We start from the raw sequence: 21918 nt of genomic DNA on the forward strand, positions 1-21918 counted from the left end.
TGCTGCACGCCACCCAGTTGGTTGCTTAACAGTTGCTGAGTAGTGTCGGTGGCAAGTCACAGCAGGGTAAGAAAATAGGAAATTGGTGCATACAAGAGTATCTCAAAATATTAAAAGCTTAATGCAATAGATTACTGTCAGAAAAGGCCAGTTAGTCTAATGGTCAGGAGTGTGGGTCCCTGGCACCAGGGTTTCTCATGTCGGCTCTTCCACTTGCAAGCTGTGTGACCTTAACCAAGTTACTGTCTCTGTGCTCCAGTTTCCTCTGAGCCTTTCCCTTCTTCCATTTTCTTTTGAGTAGGAAATAGTACAGATATCTTCAACTCCTTAGTAGCTTATTTATCTTCAGATGTACTTTACAACCAAAAACTTCTTCTTGTAAGTATCCCCAAAATAGTGTTTTTCTCTTTACTCCAGAGTCAAGGTTTTATCTCAGGTTCTGAATACCCCTTTACTTTGAAAACTTACTTTTTAAAACAACAGATGCTGTGAATTTTAATAAACTTCTTTGGCACAAAATATGTATTCCCTTCTTGTAGAAGCTGCATCACCTTATGTAAAAGAACAATCTTTCTCTCTACATTCAAAAGGTCCATTTTCAGAAGGATTTAATGCTCCTTGTCTGACTGTTCTGTTCTATTCTGTTCTAGTTCCCTCTCCTTTATTCTCTTTTATTCAGATTCCTTTACCCCTTGAATCCAATTCACCCAGACTGATCCATTTTCACCTCCACCTTCAGCTTCACACTTCTTCCCATTAATTTAACTGATATTTATTGTGTATCTATGTGTTGTGATTTTAAGTGCAGGGCATACAGGAGAGAACAAACAGTATTTCTAAACTCACATGCTTGTATTTAAGCTTGGAAAAGCAGACAACAAATAAGTAAATATCTAATTTCTATGTGATAATAAGTTTTAAAAGAAAATTAAGCAGACTGAGAGGGCACTGTAAGTAGTAGAATTTGGCTGGGAAGGGCCTTTCTCTTATGAAGACATTTGAGTAGACACCTGAAGAAGGTGAAGGAATAAAAGAAGTTAAAATCTGATTTATTGTTCCAGGTAGGCAGCCCAGGCACCAGCATGTTTAAAATCAGGAAAATTACTTCTATGAACTTCAGTTCTCTTTTCTGTAAAATGATGATGATGTCACTACCATCATTTTAGGGTTGCTGTGAAGATTAGAGATAATGTCAAATGAAAGATTAGAAAAGGACAATAAATGATAGTTATTATTATGTCACAGAGCTATGTAACTTTGTTGACTGTCAAAATTTAGTACACACACATATTACTTCCCAAAAACTACCTAAAAAGCATTTCAGAGTTTACAGCAAATTGTGTGAAGCTGATAATACAAAAAGCAATCTACTCCATTGAAAGGAATAGATGTTTGAGGAACAGACAAATCTCTGAACCCAGGCACCCTAACTTACTGGATATAAGATTTAGGGAAAGTTACACAGTCTTTTCAAATTTCAGTTTCTTTATCCATATAATAAGTTGTGTTAAGGATCAAATAAGTTGGTAAATGAAAAAGGCCTCGCACAGTCCTTGACCTAAACAAATGTTAGTTTCCTTCTCCATAGCTGCTTCTACACTTACTTTGATAAAGTAGCACCATTTGGTCATATAATTTGACGCATGGAATTAAACACATCACCTCTCATAGGTGACGTATTTAAAATGTGATCCCTTGTGGTTATAATACACGTGAGGCCACTGGGGTGTGATGGAAAGGCAAGGAGGAGCAGGAAGGGTAAGGGCCTGAAAATATTGAGCAAGAGCCTACCACATGTCAGATATCTTTCTTAGCAGTGGAGATGTCAAGGCAGACACAGTGTGTTGAAAACCCCAGCTCCTGGAACACACATGCAGATGGAGGAACAGTACTGCAAAGTAAACTATCTCATAGTCAGATGGTGGGAGGGTTCAGCACCATGGGAATGAATAGTAAAGGCAGAAAGCAGGGATGTGAAATGCAGGGTCCGGTAGGGGAGCATTGCTGTTTTAATAGAATGGGCTCCTCACTGCGAAGGTGCCTTTGGCGAAGAGCTTCTGAACATGAGGGAGGGAGTGAGTCACAAACACGCTTGGGAGAGGAACACTCCAGACAGAGAAGACGCAGAGCCTCTGGGGAGGGACTTACTTGGACTAGCATGCAATCACAGGCTGGGATGAGCCTGGGGAAGTGTAGGGGGTGAGGCCAAGAGGTATCTCAGGGGCCAGATCCAATACACCCAGTGGGCCATTAGCAGAACTGGAGCTTTTACTGGTAAGTTTTGAGGAAAGGCCTGAATGAGCTGACTTTGAACCTCCTTTATAGTGATTGATGTAGGTGTGCACTGGAATGGACAGCAGGAAGACAATAATCAAGATTAATGATGACAGTGGCTTGGACTGCCATATAAACTGTTTTATCCTGAGATAATTCCCTTTTCTGAGATGGGAAGGCTGTGAATAAACAGGTTGGTTGGGTGGTTGGTTTGGAGTGGGGTGGGGTGGAATGGGGATCAGTTCAAGAAGTGTGTTAGACATCCAAGCAAGTAACAACATCTAGAAGAGAAAGTAGTTGAGTATGCCTGCTGCAGGTCGGGGAATGGTCCTGGCTAGAAATATATTCAGAGTTTTCCAGAGTACAGATAGAATGTAAAGGCTGAGAGGGCATGAGCTAGACCTAGAGGGAGTGCAGTTAGAGCAGAACGGCTGCGGACGGAGCCTCCGGGGTTCAAGGAGATGAGACACCTGAGCAGAGGAGCAGAGAAGGGGCTGTCACTGGGGTGGGAGCACAACCAGAGAAACTATATCCTAGAAGCTCCATGAAGGAAATATTTTAAGGAGGAGGGCATGATCCACTGTGGATTTAAAGTAGGAGAATTTACAACACAGACAGGGAAAGTGTGATGATCGGGAGAGAGAGGGAGCTGCTGAAGGGGCATCCAGAGGCTGCTGGAGGGAGGGGCTCTCTGTCCCCAGGGAGGGGCTGCGCCCAGGCGTGAGAGAGAGGGGCAGTCTTCAGGCGCAGGAGGGGGGAGCGGGCCCAGGGGCAAGCAAGAGGTTGAAACTGGAAAGTAAGTCCCCAGCATTTTGTCAGACTGGTTAATGCTACAGGTCTCTTTGAGAGGTAAGTGTGACAAGCCGCAAAAAGCCCAACGCAGCTGCGTCAGCGGCGGACGTGAACCTAGAAGGTGTAGATGCAGTCGAGGCCCATGGCACTCTTTATGGAAAGGGTTTTTAGAATTGCCACACAAGTAGAGTATGTTCTGGATGGGGCGGGTAAAGGGAAGTGAAAGTGGAGGGGAGTAGAGAAAAGGCCACACACAATCTTAAATTCAGTATTTCACTCCCATTAAAGATAAGCTGTTCATAAGCTTCAGTATAGGGCACATAATTCTATGTAAAAACTCTGTGGTTCCTCTTCCCAAACATAAATCATGATCACTCTACACTCTGCTCCCTGGGAGTCCTCAAGGCAAAAAGACAAGACTTGAGGTATAGTAGTAAAAATCTGGGTATTATAAAATCCACCCTGAGCTCCAAGAAGAAAAGAGTAATAAGAAGAGAGCTCTGAAAAGTACTTATTTACCTAGGCACAATGCAGTACTATAAAATATTATTAACATCCTCAGGAATCCAAATGTCCACCTTGATACCTATGCAAGATTTCTTTTCAAACTCAATTATGGCTACACGTGCTTTAAAGACGAACTATCAAGTCTTTTCAGACTAAATGCCTTGATAAAATAATGAATACTAAATACGTCTCAGAGCCTCAGAAAGGACTGATCACAAGATTATCTTTGTGGTAGCGGAGGAGTGCCCCCTACAGCCTGACGTGCACAACGCAGCAAGATGACAAGGAAAACAGAGCTGCTGTGTTAGGATTCTCAGCAAGGCGTCACTGAAAAATGGTAAGAAACCTCGGCTGAGAAAATGTGCCTGTAAAGTCTAAGAAATATGCGGACACTATGAATTCCTATTTTTACATATTTGTGAACAGCAAGAAATGAAAAGGATCATTTGAAAATGATCTATTTGACTATCACCACCTATTGCCTACAACTAGAAGAAAAAAAAAGTATTAGCAAAGTGTTCTTGCTCTTTGGTTATTTTAGATAAATATTTGAGAATACGTGAAAACGACAGTGAAAAAGAAACGTTATATTCTGCTATACAAAAGAAAATTATCTGGGAACAGAAATCATGTGCGTCTGATGTGAGTAACGTAAGAAGAAATTTTAACATTTATTAAAATGAAGTTCTGGTTTGAAGTTTCATTCCTTTTTGTAAAGATTTCATAGAGAAGTATTTGCTTTCTGTGAACATTATCCCTTAAAAGGTCAATGATATTGAAAATAAACAGCACAAAAAGACATGAAAGACATATCCCATGGTTATCAATATATTTTAAAATACTACATAAATGTATACAGAAATTTGGTGTCAAATATGTTAAACTAACATTCAATATTATACACTGTATAATATATATGATATTATTAGATAGGCATAAAGTTTATAGCATAAGAACAAATCAAAGTTAATAAATTTCATGTATAATAGCATATTCCAATTTAATTTTCCATTTGTTAGAAAAGGGAGAGGCAAAATACATAGCAAAACCCTTTGAAATGTTTTAAACAGAAATGTTTTGAATACTAATAGTGGTGCAATTTAAATGTACCAAGGATTTGGTGTCTGTAACTATTAAATTAAAACCCAGAATTATATAAATGCTTAGCAATGGACACAACAGTATTTATTGAAGTAAACAGCCTTTTATATGATCTTTGAATAAATGCAGTTCTTTGGAAAACTGCATTTAACATCATAAAATGTTCGTTTAGACTCAATTTCACATATATTCATGAGATACACATAAATGTATATGATTAAATTGATAAATTATACTTTAAGCATTTTCATAAAGAATGTTTTTCATGCTCAGAAGGAGGCAATTAGGGGCATATGGTTTACATAGTTATTTTTCCTTATGAATTTAATAATACATTATCTAATTTGATATACCATTGCTTCCTTTAAATTATTAGCAAAATTGTATAATAATGAAATTATAAAATATATTCTTTCTTGTAGTCAATAAAATCTAGAATACTTAAGAAAAACTGCTTAGTATGTTAATCTCTCTAAGTGTTCTGGTTATTGACCTAATAACCACAGTTGCCTCTCTTTTCCACCTTCTAATAATGTATATGAAATGCATTAAAATGTTCAAACAGAGCCCCTGTGGAAATGCCTGCTAAAAAAAAAAAAAATCAGTGTATAGACTCCACAAATGTACTTTCATATTAATGAATTGGGCTGTTTTCATATTTAATTGACCTTTTGAATTGACTCACCCACATTATAGAATCCTGCCAAAGCACAGTTTAAAATTAAAGTTATACTTTTTATAATAATAATAATTAAAATATGAATTAATGATTCTTCAAGTTTAATTCAAAAGAAAAGGAAGAAAAGAAAGATTTGGCTGAATGAATTAACATTTACAAATTAACATTTGTAAAATTCACAATTTCCAAAAAAATTGGAATTAACAATTTCTGAAAATACTATTGGTCCAGAAAGAAATTTTAATTTCTCTCAAGAACAAGATAAATAAAAAACTAAAATGTACCCAAGCCTTAAATATTATATAATGTTAATTATACAGACTTGACTTATGGAAATGTACCAAAGAGCAATTAAGACCATTTTAAATAAACTTTTATTCAAATTGAAAACACAATTGCCAGTTGTATATACTCCTTTGGTGTTTAGAAGATACCATAAATCCAGTCACTTCCTCATGCCCCAGAAAATTTGAACGTTTTTTAGATAGGCTATTGCTTTCATACTATTCCTACCATGCAAAATGCTACCTTTTTTGGCTAATACAAAGAAACCACAATTAACAGTGAAACCATAAATACTTTCTGTGTTAACCACAAATGGCCTTTCCCATAGAGAAATGGCTTACATGTGTGCTAAATGTGTTTGGTTTCATTTGTGTGGAAGGAGCTGTGGGTATGTTTTTATCTAAGAAAAGAACATGGCATGCACATGCACAGCTTTCTAAAATGAGAAACACTCATTGAATTTAATCGGAGTTTTGTCTGGGCCGGAAATTCAGAAATAAGCTCCATCGGTGAGGATTTTGAATTCCCTGGACAGACCTTTAAGTTCTACTTGCCAAACTTTGTTGGACTATCAGTGCAACACAAAGCAGGAGGGACCTTTGCTTGTGCCATATTCTCGTTTCATGTGTAACTGTGGGCCGATCTCACCAGCACATAGCCTCCCACATTTCCCATCAGTTCAGTCTGGGTTGGTCCCATACACAGCTGTCAACTGCTCTGCTTCAGGCCTCTGTGTATGCCAGTCTGTGTGTAGTGGTACCTGATTACTTGAGTATTCACTCACTATGTGTCTATTAAAGTCTATGGCAATCTATATATGTTGGTGTTAAAAATCATTTCTCCACTGGAATATAACATGTACTGGGTCATTTTTTAAAATGTTTAATTTTAAAATTCACTCTTAGAATAAAACATAGGAAAGAGGGAAACCCTTTCAAAATACGACTTTTGCTCACTTCCAAAACTGAGTCTCCTGGAAAGGGTCTAAATGGAAATTAAACCAATTTTGTTCTATACATTTTTGGTTGTTACATATAAAATAAAATAAAGAAATCTAAATAAAAACTAGGGATTGTTCAGAATACTTCCTATGCAGTTGAATTTATACCCACAAAATAACACATCCGAGCAAAAGATTTCCCCAAATTATCTTTGGAAAGCTTCCTGTAAAAATGTGTCCCCATAAAGATGCAGCTTACACTCTACTTTATCTTAATAACTTACAGGACTATTCCAAAGAATAAAAAGGCAACCTTCTTATCATTTACAAAATTAAAATAATAAACTGAACACATTTGTTTTTTTTTCCACCATTTACTTTACATGTGCTAAGAGAAATACTAGTTTTTAAAAGAAGGTAAACTATAATATTCAAGGCCTTATGTTTTTTCTCTTATTTAAAAAGGCTGGGTATTCATTGCACTAAAACCAATTTAAAAAGAAAGAAATTCATTTTGGAAAATGCATAAAATAAATTGTTTAGGATCACACAAAGCTATTTATTGAGCTAACAATTGATTGTTTTTTATAATTTAGTTATTAAAAAGGCAGATGATCTGTGATTCAAAATTAGGGTTCTTTGGTTGGTTGATTAGTTTTAATGAGAATAAAGTTGTAAGAGGATGTGGCAGTTAGCAATCGTCAGGGTAGCGACTCCTTGCCCAAAGAAAGAGGCAGTGGAATTATCCACAATTGTAGGTCTTTATTTACTGGCATAACTGTCTCCTCCTTATTTTGATCTACATGATAAACTATAATAAAACTTGGAAAATCTCTTATTCTGCTTCTGCCCAATTACCTTTTTAAAAGTGGATTAAAATATGTAAAGTAAAAAACCTGTGTTAGTCTTTGACAGATTGAGAACTAAGCTGGTCTGTTTGAAACCAGAGCAGATACTGTATTTTTAAAAATTTGTCAGATACTATTAGAAGGTCATGTGTCACAAGAGACATGATTTTAATTATACTTAAAAACTTCAGACAAGGCACATGAAAATAAAATATTAGCCTAATGAGAAAAACCATAAACACTTGGTCAATCTTAAAGCGTTTCTTGAAAAGAAATTGAAAGGCAATAAAAAAATTCCTAGAAATATTTTAGTAAAAGAGGGTGTTAATAAGACAACTTTTAAACTTTCTAATGGAAAATATAACTAATTTGTTTTATTACATTATGCCTCACATCACCACTTAAGTAAAAATAGCTTTTATAAAGATGGCAGGGAGCAGGAAACAAAGAAAAAAACAAAATAAAACTTGATTTTAAATACTTAAAGATTCTCTCCACAAAAAGGAAAATTTTCCTTCTCAATGTATTTCCATCCTCAATACATTTCCATCTGCAATAGTAGCAAACCAAAACAAACAAAATTGTCCTATCTAGAATCAAGACTATATTCATAAAGTTAAAACAATATTATTTTATAAGCAGCATCAGTCTTACAAATGAAGCCTTAAAAATATTTACTCTCAACTTTGGCATTCACCTTATTTATGAAATAACTATAAAAAGTTGTCTTTCAAGATGAATCTCAAAATTCACCCAAGAGTTGCCATTCATTTTCCAAATACTGAAAATTCTCAGGAGGAACACATCAGGTTCTTTGCTAACCCCCTGTCTGTTGTTTCCTAAAGTGAGATCCATGAACTACATCAGAATTTATCTTTAACACTTGCTTAAAATGAAGCTTGGAGTATCTGAGGCTGGGTCTGGGAATATGCATGTAACCATTCCTCTAGGGCTTCTGACACCCACAGAAGTTGGAAATGCCCTAGAATGGGAGCTCCCTGAGCACAGGGCCTTTTCACCCCATCTGTCCTTGGCACCTGGCAAGGCAGGGCTGTACTGAGCAGAGTACTGTTTAAATGCATAACTGAACAGGAGCCCCGATGTCTGAGGCCTGCAGCATCCCTTCTCAGATTAAAGAAGAGGTGAGTCCCATCTGCCTTATGTTCCTGCAGCGCACACTAGTCACCCAGCTTTTGGAACATGTGGGGAGCCAATGCCGTGCTCGGTGTGTTACTGATTGGAACTGCCATTCCAACTAGATGATAAATTGCCGAAGGAGAAGGTTTGGATTCAGGTTTTTTTTTCTTTTGCCCATTCAACAGTCACTATATAAATATTTATTGAGCACTTAGTGCATGCCAAATACCATGTCCAACACTGGATATAGTGCAAAGAGTAAAACAGGTTTATTCCTGGACCTCTGGGAACTCTGTAACTCCTTTAATGGTTTCCTGAGAGATGATCCCATTACTTAAGGGGCAATGTGGACATTCTGATGGGAGTCTTTGTCAACTAGCATAGTGGTGTCAGAGCATTTACAGATTACTTACATATTACTTTCCTTCGATATTTCCCATGTATTATAATTATGGCATTACAGATTTTTTAAAATGATGTTTATAGCTATGAATTTCATCTAATTACTAAATTAAGCATCATAAAATGTATATTATCACAAGGGCACATTGGGTCTACTATGGTTGAAAGCCACTGACTGGTGAATATTTTAACATTTACTTGCATATTCTCTTAGCATAAGCAAAGGGATATTTATTTAGCATTTGCTTAATAAAAAATAGGTAACAATGGAATAAGTAATATAATTTTACCAACAACCTCCTGATCCTACCATAAACTTTCCTTTAGTCAATAAAAGCTTTCACATTGTCTTCAGACACATACATTAATGGTCTGTAGTTAAATATTATGTCTATGTCATAGTAGGTGACCAAAAAGATTTAAAGGTACATCACCTATATTCAGTTGGCTACAGTTAGCACCCTGAGGACACTCTGACCAACTAGGTGGCAATCTCTAAATGACTTTTTTGTTTAAATCAAACTTACCAAATTAGTGTAGCTGTGTCATCCAGACTCAACCCCATTCAATAAGAAGCAAGTAAAACCTTAAAACAGAAAAAAAAGTGGGTGAGATTTATCCTTCAAGTAGGTACACTCTGGTCTGTTGTTACACCTGAAGGACAAAGTATAGAAATAAAAATTACTCAGATGCTATTAAAAAACAATCACAATCCAAGGCTTTAGGAACTCTTTTCTTCATTGGACTGCCAGGTCACAGAGACACTAACCCAGTTCTACCTTCTTCATATGAATTATCATGACTGTGCAAAAATGTTTAAACAAGTCCCATGTTCTGACTTAACACTGGTGATGAAATGCACCTGATGCAGCTGTTGTTGTCAATTCAGGTACAGCGGGAGAAATCAATCTTCGGCATCAGGAGGTATTCTATCAGCAAACAAAGAGGCAAAAGTGACACCAAATGATAATGAAGTTGACCCAGTATAGTTCCAAAAAGCTTTTTATCACCAGACTGTGTGAAGACTATCACAGTATAAGGAAAGGCCCTTCTCATCCAAGCTGTCCTCATCTAATCAAACCTGTCTCCCACTTTTAATGAGCAGTAACCTCCATGGTGCCTATAATTTGGCTTGCCAGAATAACTAGAGATTTATAGGAGAGAGGTTAAAACAAACACAAATAATTTAAAATGCATTAAGTAAGAACTGCCTCATTGGACTAAACTACATTGTAAATTTTACAAAAGATGTCATAAAATATTTGTAAATCTTATTTTTTCCTCTGCGAGAAAAGTGACATCCGTATTGCTTACCTCAGCAGTGTGAACTCTGTATGAAACTAAAAACTTTTAAAAAATAATAAATAGCTTTTTACTCAACTAAAAGGTCCTAAATGTAAAAGAAATCATATTAAGTATGTTCTTTTTCCCCTTAAAATTATTGTTTCAAGAGTTTTGGCTTCCTGGGCTACAATTAACTTAATATATGGTTTAATATAACCATCCTTTCTACATAACCAGTTAAAATCAGAAACAATGGATGTAACATATTAAGACACAGGCCTAGAACAGTGTGACATTTTAAACCATCAACCCATCCATTTGTGAAATACAGGGGTATTCCCTTTAAAAAGATGATGTGAAACACAAGACAAACTCCTATATTGTGTATAACGATATCAAGTCATGTCATACATAAAGTGCTCAGGATTCTGCAAGAATGGATTGATTTTTAATTATTCCAGTATAAAATAGAGCTGCAATCCAAGAGGGATGTAGGTTACGGAGTGCTTCAGAGCGATTTATTCTTTGTCAGAATGGTACAGAGAACTGGAAAACTGGGACATTTATATGAGTCCCATTTCAGCCTGGGATTTCTAATCCTTTCCTTTCCTTCTTCCCCTGAGAGGATAATGGGAGAAAGAGGTTTATGTATGTCCATGTAAGTTTACCTAAAAGGAAGAAAAATAAGAACAAAGGAAAAAGGAAAGAGAGTCGAATCATCGGTGCAGCCCTTTCCCACCCCCAGCTTAGAGCACCCTGACCCCAGAGGCAGGTTTCCATTGCTCTCACTGGGACCCCAGCATAAAATATGGCCCCTCCAGAAAAAGCATGTCTGTGGGTCTTCGTATTCTTCGTGATCACAGCTCCCCAATGATGGACAGCCCTTGTACAGCGGCTGGGGGAGTGAGGCACGCTGACCCAGTCTATACTGTGTGCACTGGGATGAGCTCCTTCACAAAGAAACCCTCATTCCTCAGAACACATGTGTTCTTGCAGGCTCAGAAGAAAAATGTAAAACGTTGCTTGCCTGGTCAAGGGTTGAACAACAAGCCCTGCATTTGCTCTGACTTTGCCTCCTGCCACTTCCTTCCTTACTCTCTATGTGGACATCTTAAAAGCTTTTAACTCTGGGTTTCCTCCATACCTCATCTGAAACCACTTTCAGGGAAGCATCCCCACCTCACCCCCACTAAAACGGCTCCCCTGTCACAAGCCCTGCACTCCCTCTTTTTTGATACTTCGTACACGTGTATTTATTCAAAACGTATCTTTCCTGAGAGAGTGCATGTTTCATGAGTGCAGGAACCATACCCACGTGGATCACCAAGATATTCCCAATGCCTGTTCCTTGCATGGAATAGGTATTTCATAAAGTATTAGTTGAAGGAGTGAATAATATTTTAGTACCAACCGATGTTAAATATTTTCTGCTAGGGGACTCTATAATAAGTTCTCCAAACAATGAGCAATAGGGTCATGGATGATATGGATTGACTAAAACATTGCTCTAAGGAACAAAGGTCTCAACATCAAACCCCACCAAGTTCTCCAGATTCATCTTTCACTGAATTTCTCTTGCTGTCTACTATCCAACCACACTGCTCCCCCACTTCTTTGCATGCACCATGGATTCCTTTAGCACTGTAGGTATTTTAAGGGGCCACTTTCTTTATTGAAACATTTTCCCCAACCTACCTTGTATCTCTCCAATATAGTCATACTCGTGGTTGAATTTTGCATTTATTTCTATGACCTTTCAACTCTCCACCAGATTGTGTGCTCCATGAAACTAGGACAATGTTTCCTTGTACTCACTATTGTATCCCAATGTCTAGCACAATGTAGGCATCTGATAAATATTATTGCACGATTGAATGAACAAATATAAGCTAATTTACCACACCTTTACAGGTAAGTCTTAAGGACTAGATCAAGACAGTTTGTTAAGAGCTGTATCAGACTAATGCATCCAAAAATATCCAAAAGACTCCCGTTCTATGGGAGGCCCACACTCCCTCTCTTCCATGCACAGCCTCATTGTTACCCATTGCGGGGGAGCTGATCGGAATTGGCATTTTGATTTCTTGCCTCAAAATGGTAACGCCTGACATCACCTCTCATCAGAAATATCTAAAATTGATTTCTTAAAATAGAATGAAAGTGACTTTATGGATTGCACAATGGAGGCTAGACACTGAAACAGACTCAGAACAAACAGATAAAAATTTACTTTGCTTAAACTCAGGAGCCCTCTGGGTGTCTGCCACTTGGCAGTATATAGCTGGTGTGCTAGCATTCCTCCACTTTTGCTGTTTTAAACTACAGGTCATCTTAAAGTAGATATAATCAGCTTGTCAATTCAATAGGCTTTTTTGCTGATCTGGACCTGGTTGTGACAGAATATGTGGCAAGTTGACTTTGGTCACCAAAGCCGAGCTATTCAAACCCGCTGATGCGGCAGACACAGGTTTACTTGTAGACATATGTCAGAGGCACACTGAGTGTTCTGACCCCCAAACAGAGGGGTTTTAGAGTTGTTGGCTCCCTAGCTTGCAATTTAAACTCTGGAATAAAAGTCCTCTTCTGGAGAGTGTGGGCGCAGTGTTTGCAAGCTTTAAGTTGTTTAAACTGAGTTGCCCCACAAGGCAATTACTGGCACCATTTCACTATCTTTCTGCTCTTTTGATGTGGTATGCATTTAGTCTGAGGCATTTGCCTAATTTGGGAGGTACAGAGATTCTGTTAGGATTACCCCTGAGCCCTCCTAGGTTTGGAGAATGGGTAGTCTCTGTGCAAACCACAGAACCCACTGCATAAAATGAAACACTAAAAAAGATGTATGGGTGGAATAATGGAACCAGCATCTTGGAAGGAAAGCTGATGTCTGCAGATTATAGGATCTCACCCCTTCTTGAGATATCACACTTTGCCTCCCTTCTCTGGTGAGACTTATAAATAAATGTGTTGAACAACAGCAAAACAAAATCAAAACCCCTTTTTTAGATGGACATTTGAATAGTATATCAGCAGCTCTGTGCCCTTCTTTAAACTTCATGGCCCTGGGAAAATGTCTTCCAATTGTGAACACACAAGTCTTCACGTGGAAAAGAGTAAGCCCAGAGGGTCTCCAAACCACATGATTAGACATAGAAGCAAGACCTGGAAAATGAGCCAACATGTCCAACACAACAGGTCAGCGCCTGTTATTTCCCTCACTTTTAAATCACATCAGTGTTGGGCCTTGGTAAATATCCAGTCTCGTGGGCACTGGAAGAAGGGAGGCTGTTGAGTGCTGGACAAGGAAGCTTCAAGGTGGAAGTGGACCATACTGAAGCTCCAAACAGAGTTGCATTCAAAGATTAATGAAAGCCATTCCTTGGATATGAATAGAGACAAGTTTGTTGGAGTTGGGGTTTTTTTTTTTCCAATGAAATTTTATTTTTAGAAAGCAATGTGTAGATAGATAGACTTTTAAGACAAGTTATAAGAAATGAACCCATTTTCTTGATCTATTTCAGAACAATCCACTTTGCTTCATTGACTTCGTACTAGCATAAAGATTCATTATTAATCTAAATTTTGTCAATATCCTAGCTTTGAGAATCAATATAAATATATTAAACCATTATGCACCTTTAAATTTGGCATATGTATTATTATGAATATATATTAGTAGTAATAATAGCCCGAAACATGCTAACTTGGCTTTCCTTTGCCAAATGATTTAGCCATGTTCATTCAGTACTAATGGTATCACTCAGAATAATGTCTTTAAAAAAATTCTGGCTTTTAAAAAAGGACTCCCTCAAAATATCTAATTGCTACTAGTATGAATTCAGGAAGCATGGAGTTAAAGAAGTTGGCTTTTTTTTTCTTGAATCTGAACAATTGGAATCAGCAGTTTGCATTATTTTAAAAATGAATGCTTCGAATCAGCAATTTTCTTGGGTTTTTTTTTTTTAAGGATCTTGAGGGTTTTTTTTATTTAAAGTGGAAAACTACATTAAGTGCAAGGCAGTCAACAAAAAAGCAGCCATAAAGCCTAAGTATTCCTAGAGTTATAAAATATGTCCATTGTGCCAATTCCACAGCCAACAATGAAGTTTTAAGCATTAATATGCCTTCATTGCAGTTTTAATGCCTTAATATTGACTCTATAGCTCTTTTGGGTAATTTTGCTTTCTCTGGTACTTGAAAGGTGATGATGTCAGCGTTCTTCACACTGATTCATATGCAGGTTGATGAAGCTGAGTTATTTATTGAGTTCCATTATATTTTCTATAAACATTAGTTCTCAATAAACAGAGACATTTAGCCGAGGGTTTATTTATTAAATAGGTACTGTACAGATGGTTTTGCCACACATGACGTGCTGCAGAGGATATTACTCAGGAATAATCAGCTGTGTTATAGCTTGGCTAAATTAATAAGATGATAATGATGAAATTGATGCTTTTGAGCTAGGCTTGGTAAATGGTTTTTGCATAAACAAACTGATAAATTTGAGAAGCAATTACTTGCTTGTCAAAGATAAAAACACAACAGGGCCCATTTATAGTTAGGTCCTATTTATTTTTAAAGATTGTACCAGATTTTATGTTTAATACGCTGCAATTAAAAAATAATACTTAAATGAAGAAGAATAAAAAAAACAAAACACCCTAACTTTCGAGTTCTTCAAATCGGAAGGAGCAGTTGCTTGATTAGACATCAAGCAAACTTTTTTGCTGTATCTGAAGGGAAAATGTATCTGACAAACAACAGGGTAGCCTTCTACACAAAGTTTTTAGTCATATAGGAATGTTGCAGAAGCAGTTGACAGACAACTCCCTCTACTCCAACTCATCCCCTTTACCCAGACACACAAAGACACAGATGAAGGGACAGACACAAAATTAGTAAGGGGTCCTACAAAAACTTCTGTATCTTTCTCCCAAATAGCAAAGGAGATGTTTGACCTAGCTTACAATGCTCTGTAAAAAATACCAAACTCATCCATTGTCTTCAACCAAAGTTGTTTAATATTTACTTGGAGCCTAAACATGAAAAAGACATATCTATTGATAAAAGTTACTGATACAGTTTCATTATATAACAGTAGGTTTTTGTACTATAAGAATCAGAACTGACTTCTGAGATCAGGGAAACATGAGCTTCCCTTCCCAGTTTTAACAAAATTTTTAAAAATTCCAATTAAATCACACCCTGAGCGGCCACCTTCTAGATGTGAATGTACCCATGTATGTTTCAGTAAGCTACACATGGATTATATTGTTTGCATGTTTGTGAGTGTGTGTATTTTTAACTATACAAAAAGGAGAATAACCTCTCTATATAACCTTATATATCTATATAAGAATAACCAGGATACAAACTCTATGTCCTGCAGTATCTTATCAAAAGCGATTTCATTCTAAGTGTCAGTTTTCATTTTTCTTCTCTATGATTACTAAAGATAAGTTATACCACATTTTTACCACATGGGTATATTTACTGATATCTACAATGAACTAGTTGTCATACAGGAAGAAAATCAAAAGCAAAAAAAATCAAACATTTTAATTCCAAATGTTGGGATCTAAAACTTTCATAATTATAATGCATTTTTTGAAAGTGAAGTAACAGGGACAGAGACCACTGCTATTCAAAAGTATTACATGATGTCATCAACTGTGAGATGAAATCAAAGATACCTATTTCATTAAAATAGTTACCTTCTTTGTTTTTTAAAGGAGTACTCTGATGTCCCTCATTTAAAACTGTGTTAGCTTAAAATAAATTAATGTTGTGACTATTAAGTGCAAGCCACAGTGTTAGAATGGTATTTTGCATTTTACTGTTTGTGTGAAGTAAATGAATTATGGCAAAATGCTATATGTGTATGGTATAAATTCAATCCCGCTGGGCAGTTCAAAAAACAAGATATGTGTCTTCTTAATAACTGACAATAAAAACAAAAATAAAATTATCACAAACAAATGAGAATAGGAAGAATTATTTTTAAAACACTTCACAGATTTATATCACGGAAATCCATAATACATTGTTCTGATATCAGAACATCTAATGATTTGTTATAAAACTTCTGTTGTGATTGTCTGCTCCTGGTTAATTGGAAACAACTGCTCCCCAGGACTAATTACAACTCCATCAAAAAGAAAGACATGCACAAATATGTCTTAAGGGAACATGAAAACTTTGAAGGTGAGGCCCCATAAACTGAATTAAGGGAAGAAATTTAAAACCATTCTATGAGCTTTGCTTTTTAGAGACTGTCACATAGAGCATCAAGGAAATAAATCCAGTGAGTTTCTTAGTAATGACATCAAGAGGCATGAAAGCATAACATATTGAGATGCCCTTATTAGTGAAACCCACATTGATCAGCTTACACATTGATTAGTGTTAATAGAAATTCTATGTTGGGTCTGCAATATCATATGCTTTACTGAAAATAATTTTTGGTAAGTGCTTGGCAGAAACTGCTGCTGCTGGAAACTAATCTGAATTATCTAACATAATGCTGATATGCCTGTGAACTCTGCACAAGCTATCATCTTTGTAGGAATCTTGCCTTACATGTACTATTTAACTCACAATTCAAGATATTTTAAATTACCTAGAAAATTAAAGAATGAATGAGGGCAATGGTGCATCTATGTTTCTTGTTCTACCATTAAAGACTGCAATATCTCAATTGATTTGCCTTGATTTCAAATATATATAGTCTTATGTCACAGACCTGTGTATCTGAATTTCCCCTTGCCTTTAATAAATACCCTGCAATGCTGATTCCTACTAATACACAGTACACTTCAGACACCTAAAACAAGAGTTATTGGTTCTAATACTGAAAGGATTTGCAAAGATTTGCTATGTATTCACTTGATATTTTAATGTTCAAGATAAATGGGTAATGTTCAACTAAGGAAATACACCTATGCAAATAACATGAAAATTGTCATATTTGTAAAGTTGTTTGAATCAACGTTCAACTGACATCCACTTTTTTCCTCATAAAAGTCTCTCATAAACTACCTTCATCAAAATTTATATGCAGAGAAAAAGAAAGCATTTTACTAGTCAAAAATATTAACAAATTAATTTTAGCATTTAAATTTTTTCAGTCTATGTACTTTATCACATATTTTTGTCAACATATACCAAATTATAGTCACCATTTGCACATTTAACAATCCCATTTTAAACATTAGCAATTTACTCAAATAAATAATCAAAATAAGCATTGAATTAAGCTCATTTTAGACATATTTTGACAACTACTTCTAAGTTTATCATTTAAAAATAGTACTTGTTACATTTTTTCATGATAAATCATATTGTGAAAAAAAGTAAAACACTTGGGAACATTTATCCAGTTCAAATATATTTATATGAGTAAAACAGTTCTAATATAATTTATTTGCAATACCAAAATACAGTCATGGTGTTTCACATTTATGAAATTCTCCCCTTTGCCTTAAATAATTTCATTGGTCAGCATAATCAAAATCTCATCATTAAATTATTAATTCACATGAAAAGAAGAGTACAGAATTTAGCCGTGGTGAGACTGTGAACTCTAATGGGAAACACAGAAATTCTCCTCATAAACACACATTGGAGCAGATTTGTTTGTTGGAAAGCTAAATTATGCCGATTACAAAGCAATTGTGTAAGATGGCTTGCATGGATTGGAATGCTAAGAAACCATTCAAAATGTGAGAAAACCACTTAAAGGCACCAAGTAGATGAGAATTACAAATTCCTGCCACTTTATCTCTTAAAATCTCTTTCATAGTTACTCCTTACTTCGCTCCTGCATATCAGCATGTCTCCAACACTCTATGAATGCATTCATTCATTGATTCACTGTTTCTTTTATTTTACTGAGTAGCTAATAGTACCTGGGGTAGCAAGTTCTGGGGATGCTAAAATGAATCAAGGAAAGGCCCTACCCTCCAGGAGTCAGAACAGTAGAAAAGAAGGACAGCAGAGCATAAGAGACATGTAACCAAGCACAATCAAGTTCAGTATGTCCTGGAAGAAAAAAAAATCCCTTAAGGAATCACCATTGAACCAATCTGTTCAGCTCTTTAATGTACATGAAAATGGACGTATCAAAAAGCCAGGGAGAAAACCAAAATCTCAGAGAAGTCTGATGTTGAACTAATAAAAGAACATGGTAGAGACCCAAACAGATGTTCTTTGTTCCCTGGGATAAGAAAGGAGAAACTGGGGCCAAAAGTCCAGTTCTAAAATGCAAGAAGGTGTAGGTGTGGAGAGGGAAATTAGAGAGTGTAATGATGGAGAAATAACTAAAATTGCTTTCAATATTGAAACTGTCTAGCTCTTCTGAAAATATTCTTCTTCTAGCAGTAGCTATGTTTTCTGCTTATATCCCCAAAGACTTCTTTGTCTTAGGCAGGGGATTTTTCCATCATCTGTTGTTGGAAAGGAAACTCTTGAAGGGCAGGACAATTTCTTCCCTCCCGTGACTGATTTTTCTGCTTCTCTGCTGAGACTCCCAACCAGGGTACCAATTAGTGCCAACTGACACAATGTTTTGAGGTGTAGACACCTGTCTCCTAATAACTGGACTGAGACCACCAACTCATTTCACACACATCATCAAACTGACATCAACTAGTAATGCCTGTATTTACCACCAAGCTGGGCTCAAGCCAAGGCCTTCTCCCACTGAACTGCTTTGGCATTCTTGAAGATAAATAACAATTTCAATGTGTGTTCACTCCCTTCCAATAAATGAACCAGTGGCTGTGGCAATAAGTGCCACTAAACAGTTGTGGCTCTATGTTATTCTATGAACTTTGTAGTCAGCTCTCCTAAGCAGGTATTTTTAATATCCAAAGAAGTGGAATGCACATGAAGATTCATGCATAATTTTTTTAATATGAAAACTAAATTTACATATTCATGTCCCACCATAAGATGAGGAGGTAAAGAAAGCCTGCCATACACTAAATTCCAAGCAGCAGAATAAACAGTATCAACATCAGGGATGCATGAATTCCATGCAAAGTATTTTATAACCATCTGCATATTGTAGTTCTCTAAAATAATCTTTAAAGTAATTTTAAAGTACTTAAGTAGAGGTAGATTCTCCGATTTCCATACATATTCCAGACTTTTAAGGGGGTTTGTGTTTCTTTCTCAAATATTTATCCAAATGATCAAAAATATAAAAGAAAAAATGATTTGGAGCAAATGATGACAGGATTCAAATCATTTAATAGATAACATCTTAAAGAAGTACAGGTTAAGGGGAAATTATAGTTAGCTCCAGTGACAAGATGTGGGGTTGAAGAAGTAAGGTAGGGTCAGTCCTTAGTTCTCAGAGGGCTAAAGGATTTTTTGGGGTGTAGGTGTTTAGGAACATCAATCTAATGGTATAAAATATACATGTTGGAGAAAGAATGGAGGCAGGAAGAGCAATTAGAAGATGGTGACAATGGTCTAAAGGGGGAGTCTTAGAGAGATTGTTGGTTGAAAGAATAATTAGAAAAGACATTGCAGATTCAGAAATAATATAACATGTTAATTAATTAGCAGAAGATGAAAAGAGGGAAAGAAGATAAAGTCAACCCTAAGATGTGCCTGGATGCCTAAGATGATGCATTAGTAAGAAAAAAAATTTTATTTTAAGACATGGGGGGCACAGGTGCAAGAAGATGATCCATGGGAATAATTGTCACTTCAAAGTGCTGGAGGGACAAGGAAGTAAGATATATTTCTATCTGCTTTGACAGTCATCTGATACAACATAATAAAGAAACAGGAGGTAGATGAAAATGTGAGAGGCTATAGATGGATAAGAGAAAAAGGCAGCAGTCCATAGAAAGGCAACTTATCCCTGCCCTTAGAAGCCTACTGACCATGAAGAGAAGCATGCATCTTCATAACAAAACCAAAAGAAAAAGAGAGTGTTAGAGAGTAAGAGTTAATATGAGGGATATGTTAGTCATGCAATGACATTTAAATATATACACATTTATTCTCTATTCTCTATTATATAATATCTCTAACTAATTTTACTATCCCAGCATTTTTGCAATTCTGAGTCATGAAAGCTGAAGGCTCTCAGATATCACTACAGAGCAGTGGCTCTCAAATGAGGATTCTTTTGTTCCCCAGGGGATATTTCATAATATCTAAGGACATTTTTGGTTGTCATCACTGAGAGGCGCTACTGGCATCTAGTGAGTTGAGGCCAGAGATGCTTAATAAAACATCCTACCAGGCACAGGGTGGCCCCTGTAACAGAGAATTATGTGGTCCAAAATGTTGATAGTGGCGAGACTGAGAAACCCTGCTATTACTTCAGCACGTTATTTAATATTATCTAAGGTACTTGACCAGTGAAGTGTACCAATGAGATAAGCTAATACATTTTTTGAGAGGTTTCACAATATTTACTATGATAACTTGTTATATTGGAGCTAATATATTTATAGCCTGCCTTTTATTTGAGTGCCTTAGACATTCAAGATACACAGAAGATATGAGAATTTTCAAGGGTAATTTTGAAATACCACAAAGTAATATTCATGGGAATTTGGGTAAGTACATAAGTTTAAAGGATGAATTTAAAATTTCAGGTATTTAAAATGTCCAACATTTTCAGGTATAATGGTGTTTCCTAAATTAGTATATTCCACAGTTCCATTAACCAGTTCATTCTCCACCATTCCAAGCTATTAAAATGTTAAAGTAAGTAAGTAAATAAAGGAATTTACCTTGCCTGACTTCATTACTAATATTCCTCTTTAATATCATATAACCTCTCTAGCAGTTAAATTCTAGAACACCCTGCTTATTTTGTTATTTATGCCCAAAGATCCGTACAAACACTTATCCTGCTTTTATGCAGATTTTATTTTGGCAATGCTGCTCTCATTGCATAAGAGTGCCTTCACCTAAGCCCTCTCACAATGAAGCCAGTCACAGAACTACTTAACATCTGTAATTTATTGTTTACAAAGTGCTTCCATGATGTCATCGCACTCTTCAGGACAGCCCCATGATACTACATGGTACCTCATAGCACGTGTCAGGAATTATCACCATGTTGGGAGAAGAAAACTGCAGTTTAGTAATGCTATTAAGGGCTGAGACCAGACCTAGGACGCCTGTTGTCTGACTCTTGGTCCACTCAACCACAGCACCTTCCTGTCAGAATGACTCACTGAACATACCTGGTACCTCCTGCTCCTACCTCCAGCTTCCAAGTTCACACAGCTCATTGTTGTGTCTGCATCTCATATTTGTACCACTGGTGCAGGCAAAAATAAAGACCTCTTTTCTTAGGATGCTGTTAAGGCTGAAATAACAGAGTGTATCAACAGACAAGATTTTGATTACCATGCTTCTGGACAGAGACTTGGCTTGATCATTCAGCTAGGGCTAAAAGACCCTGCTTAGCCCATCCTTCACTTCTCAGTAGCACAAAAACTCTACAGTTTAAAAGAAAAAGTTAGGTTGCTGGCTTAAAATATTATATGTGACTAGATTCTGTTTATGTACATGATATTCTTTGTTGGAGATTCACTGAAGAGTTTGTGTGTGAGAGAATTCTGGCAACATTATGTCAATATTTGTTTCCACGGCTAATGAGAGACCCCTTAGTCACCAGGTTTCCCATCCCTTTC

The sequence above is a fragment of the Manis pentadactyla genome, chromosome 6 (genome assembly GCF_030020395.1).
Source record: "Manis pentadactyla isolate mManPen7 chromosome 6, mManPen7.hap1, whole genome shotgun sequence".
Taxonomy (NCBI): Eukaryota; Metazoa; Chordata; class Mammalia; order Pholidota; family Manidae; genus Manis; species Manis pentadactyla.